The 7,080-nt window shown below is 43.3% G+C and overlaps 1 pseudogene; it reads right to left on the bottom strand.

Moving 5' to 3' along the window:
- Nucleotides 1–590: 590 nt before the first annotated feature.
- LOC125114605 (uncharacterized) lies at nt 591–670 on the bottom strand (annotated as a pseudogene).
- Nucleotides 671–7,080: the final 6,410 nt, after the last annotated feature.

Here is a 7,080-nt window from a genome sequence, read left to right as displayed (position 1 = left end):
TGACCCCTAGCCTAGGAACCTCCATATGCTGCTGGTGCGGCCCTAAAAAAAAGCAAAGAAAAAAAAAAGATAATCTAAAACTTACATAGAAAGACAAAGGAACTAAAACAATTACAGTTATTTTGAAAAAAAGAAGAAATTAGGAAGAATCAGTCTATCCAATTTCAAGACGTTATAGAGCTACAACGATCAAAACTGTGTGCTTTTACACAGAGAGAGAATAAGTGGCATTGTCCTAGAGAGGGTGGCCCAAAGAAGAAAGATCATACTTATGATAGTCTACTTGACTTAGGCCAAAAATTTCATATGCTTTCAATGCAGAATCCCTGGAAATGTTTCAACAGTGTGATGTACGTTGGGAGAGTCTATACAGCATGATACACCTGAATAAAAATCAAAACATCAAGTCTCTCATTTATCTTTGAAACTGAAAGACAACTATTTAGATTTTTCGTTTTAATCTTATGAAGACTGTTTACTCAGTTTGCTTTAGGAAAAAAATCGAAAGCATGAAATTCCACAGAAAGGGAAAAGCGAGTTTTGCAAATACCCGATAGATGTGTGTGCTGATAGAGAAGACAAATACAAATGTGAGTTATGAGGAATTAGAAATTTTGATTAGACTTAGTGGATACTACACTTGATCTTAGCCAAAAGGCCAAGAAGCGATGATTAGACTTAGTGGATATAAATAAAATTTTTACCTCTAATAAAATGATAAGACACATGTTATGGGAGAAAGTGAGAAGAAATTACACTAGTTATATTTTATAGGGGTTTTTCCCTGGCAATACTGACAAAGATTTGCAGCTGAAGAAAATGCAAAGGCACATTCATGTTACATCACTGCAAGTCTGAATGTGAAAAAACTAATAGAATATCCTTCTAAAAATAGCCATCGTCTTTGTAAAAACAAGTAGGGTGTGAATAGAGCTGGTGACAGACAGCTCTGGCCTCTCCATTCCAGTGTTATACAAAGACCATAGGCATGGGGGAGGCCAAGAAATGGGTCACCTGTATTTGCAGATTGCTGAGGCCATGCTAAACCAGGCAGGCAGGCAGTAACACCTGGCCCCTCTTTTTTTTTTTTTTTTTTTCTTTTCTTTTCTTTTTTAGCTGCTCCTTGGCATATGGAGTTCCTGGGCCAGGGATCAGATCTGAGCCACAGTTGCAACCTACACCAGATCCTTAACCCAGAACTCCATCTGGCCCCTCTTTCAACATCTAACCATGACATTTAAACCAGTGGTTCTTAAATTTCAGCATCCATCAGGAACACTTAGTGGGCTAATTAATGCTCAGATTGTTGGGCCCCACCCCACAGAGTATCTGATTAGGTCTGGGGTGGAGCCTGAGAATCTGTGTTTCCACCAAACTCCCAGATGATGATGATAATGATGACGATGATAGCCCAGGGACCACACTTACAGAGCCACTGGTTTAGAGGAACGTACACGCTTTTTTGGCCTTACTTAGGGATGATCACAAGGAAGTTTTTCTCCAGGTGTGCTGGTATGCCTCCCTTTATCAGATAACATGTGTTTCCCTTTCTTCTAGGTAACTCAGAACTCTATTTTTATGATCAATTATATTAACATGTCAACTGATGTTCAAAGTGTATCTATATTCTTGTTCCTCAGTGGCTTTTAATTCAAAAGGAAGACAGGGTGAAATGAACAAATGAACAAATGAATGACCAAACTCTCATTGCACTGTATTTCTGGCCTAGAAATATCGAATTTGGAAGCTAGCAGTACTTACTAACTATAAGCCCTAAAATTTGATATTTTTAACCTTTATAAAACTAGCTGTCAAGTGACTGCCCCATGCATTACACCACTCCTCTCCAATAAGCAAGAGAAAGGGTCAATGAAAGATGATGTCCACGTGGGCTTTGATTTGGAACCGGTTGACCATGTCGATCTTATACCTGGCTTTCTAGGATGAGGCAGGAGGTGCCCTGCTGCATACACTGCTCAGGGGTAGAGATCTGCCCTGGTGCTTAGTTCACGAGCCACAGAGTCAGCTTCCCACTGACTGTCTCTTATGACACTGGCTGCTGCAAGGTTCATTCAAAACCAGCTTTTGATTTCTCCATTTACACGTTTCCTCTGGGCCTGCTCTCTCCTGCAGGCAACCCAAGAAAGGGCAGCCTTAAGTGGAACCCAAGCCCCTCAGTCATCCCCAAGTTCCAGTAACGGGCTTGGCAAGGATCCTATCACCTGTCAGGGGCCTCATCAGCCTGTTCCCAAATTCATGACCCCCTCAGCAACGCCACTATTCCTCCTGCTCGCACAAAACACATGCACACAAGTGCTTACACACGCATACACAAATATTGCTTTACAAACTCCCGGGTATAACATTTTAGGATTCCATTTATAACAAGAGTCTATAATCATATGCACACACTAGTTTGGAAAATAGATTGAATTCTATCTGATATGTGTTTTCTCTAATCATTATCAGGCAACTTAGGATCCAGCTAGTTATTAACTTCCTATCAGTTGAATTCTACCTATAGTTTTCAAAGCATTCATTGTCAACTGATTTCAACCAGGGTTTATCTTTACCCGGGGTCAGCTGAGTGTCAGCTCAGGCAGAGAAGCCCAACAGGCAGTCTGAAAAGAGGTTGTGTGTGTTCCCTAAAGGTGGAAGGATCTTGCAGAGCTGATCTATATAGCCGTGAATCAGGCTTCAGATCACAATAGCTACCATTAGTCAGCACCTCCCATGTTCCATTCATCTTACCTTGCATTTAACCCTCACCAGCAACACAAAATGTCTCTCACCATCTCCAATTACAGATTCTCAAGCTTAAAGGGGTTGAATGGTTCAAGCCAGTAGGTGACAGGACCAGCTTAACTCTTTCGACTCCAGGACCTACCTTTCTGCTACCAGTACTAGTTTGCTTCTAGGTTCATAGAAAACCTCATTTTCCCATGGTCCTATGACCCTCTGATGATGGTTTGCCACCCTCTATATGAATTTCCAGAGTTATTATGGAAGATTAAAAAAAGTAATGAGGAGTTCTCGTCGTGGTGCAGTGGTTAACGAATCTGACTAGGAACCATGAGGTTATGGGTTCGATCCCTGCCCTTGCTCAGTGGGTTGACGATCTGGCGTTGCTGTGAGCTGTGGTGTGGGTCGCAGACGCGGCTTGGATCCCACGTTGCTGTGGCTCTGGTGTAGGCTGGCAGCTACAGCTCCGATTAGACCCCTGGCCTGGGAAACTCCATATGCCGCAGGAGCGGCCCAAGAAATAGCAAAAAGACAAAAAAAAAAAAGTAATGAAAGTAGATTCACAGTGTATTGGTTTCTGAACTAATTTTTATTTATGTTAAAAGATGCATTCATGTCCAGACAATGGCTGTGCTCTATTTTGCCTTCTTGTCTAAGCTCCTCCTTTCCTGGAACCTGGAACTTATGAATGCATTTAAAGACACATGCGCACCCAGGTGAGCAGACATTGACAGGTGGCTAAATGTGTTTGTCTAGCATTTCCCCTTCATTTAATTCATGAGGTTGAGCAGGACTGGTCCCACCAATTCACCAAGTTTGGACAGCCCTGGGGATTTGTTCTGGGACAGGTCTCTGATTCCAGTTGGTCCAATCCTCATTCCCAGGATTTTGCAGAAGCAGACACTCCATGTCCATAAAATGTAAACCTAGAGAGAACCTATCTGAAGACAACACAGAAAACAGACCAGAGATATGGGAGAGTCCTGAGGGCAGCGTCTGAGGCCCCCAGTCCAGTAGCTTGAAGCTAACTATTGCACTTTTCAGTTATAAGACAATACAATGCTATTGTAACAGCAGGCCAATCAGTAGGTATGAGCAGAGAAAGGGAGGGTTGGGGCCAAGTGGCAGGAAACCACACATCATGTAAACAGCAGGGCAGACGAAGACAAGTAGGAACCTCTAGACTGAAAGAAAACCACCATATATTTTGAGGTAATAGGTGTCCTGGAGGCAGACAAAGAAATGTGGAAAAGGACACAAATCTCCAGCTTCTTAAGGCAACTTGTTGTTCATTATACCCTCATTACAATAAAATTAGCCTTGCAGGTAAGACGTTCCTATCATGCACAATGCCAGGACACTTCCAATCAAAGCTAAATAAAGACAAAAATTCCTCCTCCCTTTGGAAAGGTGGCACTCTAAAAAAAATCAGGAGGTGTGGCTTCTAAGCCCCTCCTTCCCAGTGAATATTCCGCCCATTCATTTGAATGCCCCTTATAACCAGGGTGCCAGAGAAACTCAGCAGCGACTTGCCTCTCTGCCTGTCTCTAAGAGGTTTATTTCTCACTTAAATAAATCCTCACTTTCTCAATTTCCGTCTCATTTCTGAATTCCTTCTGCGATGAGACAAGAACCTTGCCTTTGGGAAAGCTATTTGGTCTTAAACAAAATTGAGTTGAGCTTTCTGTCACTTACAATAAACCAAGCTCTATTGGGGCATCTATAAACTCCAGGTCTTAGCAGACACCTGAGTCTAGTCCCTGCTTCCCTCAACTAGAGTTCTTTCCATTGCAAATACTTAAGTCTGGGCAGGGGACGTTAAAGGACACATGTGAAGCAATGACGAAGAGGAGAGGACTTGAATTCCAGAAATAGGGGACTTTCTGGTCATATTGTTCTTGGGTGGCTGTGGGGTGAGAATGCTGAACCCTAGCCACCTGATGTCAGCCCACAGAATTTGTCCCTTTAGAGAAAGAATTCTGCAGAGAGATTGAGGGTAGTGAGGCAAACAAGTATTCATTAAGAGAGGAGAGAAGATAGGTGTGGAGAAAGCACAGGTACAGGCAGGCTTGGGGTGGGGGCGGTAGTGAAGAGAGAAAGGGAGAGACAGAGACAGAGAGAAAGAGAAAGAATGAAAGAGAGTGCTTTGGAGGTGGTTTAAATCACCTGTATGAGGACAGACCTCCCTGGCTTCCTCTGGCCAATCATCTTGCTCTGTGTGTCCTTGAGCCCACATTCAGCCTGACTCAGGGCCCTCCCCTGTGTGCAGGTGCATCTTTTGGCCAGGATGGATTCCAGCGCAAGGGTCTCTGCAAAGTTGACGGGACATACTACGGTCTGGTGCCCCTCCTTTCTCTAACCCCTGAGGAACCTTTCTGTGAGTGTGTAGTTCCATTCCAGAGGTGTCCTTTACCTCAAGAATGAGAAGTAGGTGGTTTCTATCTTTTATCCAAGCTTCTATGTTGACATTATCTGTCCCCAGGGAACAGATTACAGTTGCTCAGCCTGGGACCCATCTATCTCTTGCTTCAACATCCATCTCCTGATTTCCCCCCTGCAGAAAAAGAAGACCCTCAAGATGAGTGGATTTCTACTTTGCCACTTCACACTAATAGGATTCAGCTATTGTCAGGAATCTTCTCTCTCTGGAGCTTGTCTGTTGCAGGCTCCTCACTGCTGCTTCTTTCAGCCTGCCATTTCTCTGCCTTGAGTCCCTGCTCCCTCATAACTTGCACTCTCCATGACCCCTCTCAGCTCCCTCTCATCCTCACAGCGCCTCTTCACACAGCCCTTAAGCTTCAAGTCTAGCTCCTCACAACCTCTTTCTCTGGACATCTTCTAGTTCACATACTTGGGAGAGCAAATCTGCTTGGCCCACCTCTTCTTTGTGTGCGGTGCAACTTCATAGGTTGCTGACCAGCCTGCAACGTGGCTGCCCCTGGGGTCAGTAAGCACTTCCAGTCCTATCAGCTGTGGACAGAGGTGGAATCTCTTGCTTTTACTTAGAAGGGACTACGAGCAAGACAAGAGCCGTGATTGACAACTAAGTGCATGCCCACTATCCCCAGTTTGGCTGATGCTTGCTTTTCCCTCTGCCTGCAATACCCTTTCTTCCCTCTCCGTTGTTTTGGTGAAAAAGGCATTGGAAACATCATCATTTCCGGGAAGAGGCTGTAGTAGTTTTTCCAGTCATGATGCTCATCATGGCATCAATCATCTGTCATCATGCAAATAATAGAAATGTTTTAATATTTAATTGATGTCATTTCCTCCAAGATTTCCTTATATTTGGAAGTTCTCTCTTTAAGGAGGTAGACTTAAAGAACATAGGATAACGTAAGTGATGTATCCTTGGCTTTTTGTGCTTAAAAAGCCATTCAGGGGAGTTCCCGTCGTGGCGCAGTAGTTAACGAATCCGACTAGGAACCATGAGGTTGCGGGTTCGGTCCCTGCCCTTGCTCAGTGGGTTAACGATCCGGCGTTGGCGTGAGCTGTGGTGTAGGTTGCAGACGCGGCTCGGATCCTGCGTTGCTGTGGCTCTGGCGTAGGCTGGCGGCCACAGCTCCAATTAGACCCCTAGCCTGGGAACCTCCATATGCCGCAGGAGCGGCCCAAGAAATAGCAAAAAGACAAAAAAAAAAAGTCATTCAGGGAAATAGATAATCAACAAGGACTTACTATATATCACAGGGAATTCAATATTCTGTAACAATCTATGTGGGGAAAGAATCTGAAAAAGAATGGATATATGTATATTACTGAATCGCTTTGCTATAAACTTCAAACACATTGTCAATCAACTATATTCCAATATAAAATAAAAATTAAATTAAAAAAAAAATTTAGGGGACATAGACCTGGGGTTCATACTGGGAAAGAATAGTGTGAGCCTGGCCTTGGATTTGCTAGAAATTTGCCTGGTACCCAGAGACGGGCCTGAGTGTTCTCCTGTTAATCATAAAAAAAAAAAAAAAAAAACTTCACAGAACATCAATATCAGACAAGGCTACTATGAAACCATAGCATGGTTTCAGGACAAAAATAAGACCACTCCATAATCATGTCCAATCAGAGTCAAAGCATGGATATTCTCCAAGCTACAAAAATACCCAACATCAACCTCCCCCAGCTAATGTGAATAACTGCTACTTCTTTACCTACTACGGTTTAGCCTCTGCCTAGCCTTCCCTCCTAGATAAAATGTATTAGATACCCAGTCATAGAATTACTCTACTTCCTGACAGCATCTAATCCATAGCAGAACCCCATTTCCTTAAACCCTTTCAAAACTTCTGAACACAATCCAATTCTAAAATCAGTTCTTTCTAACACCCTCTT

Source organism: Phacochoerus africanus, chromosome 1, assembly GCF_016906955.1.
Source record: "Phacochoerus africanus isolate WHEZ1 chromosome 1, ROS_Pafr_v1, whole genome shotgun sequence".
NCBI lineage: Eukaryota > Metazoa > Chordata > Mammalia > Artiodactyla > Suidae > Phacochoerus > Phacochoerus africanus.
This window is presented reverse-complemented; position numbering and strand designations above follow the sequence as displayed.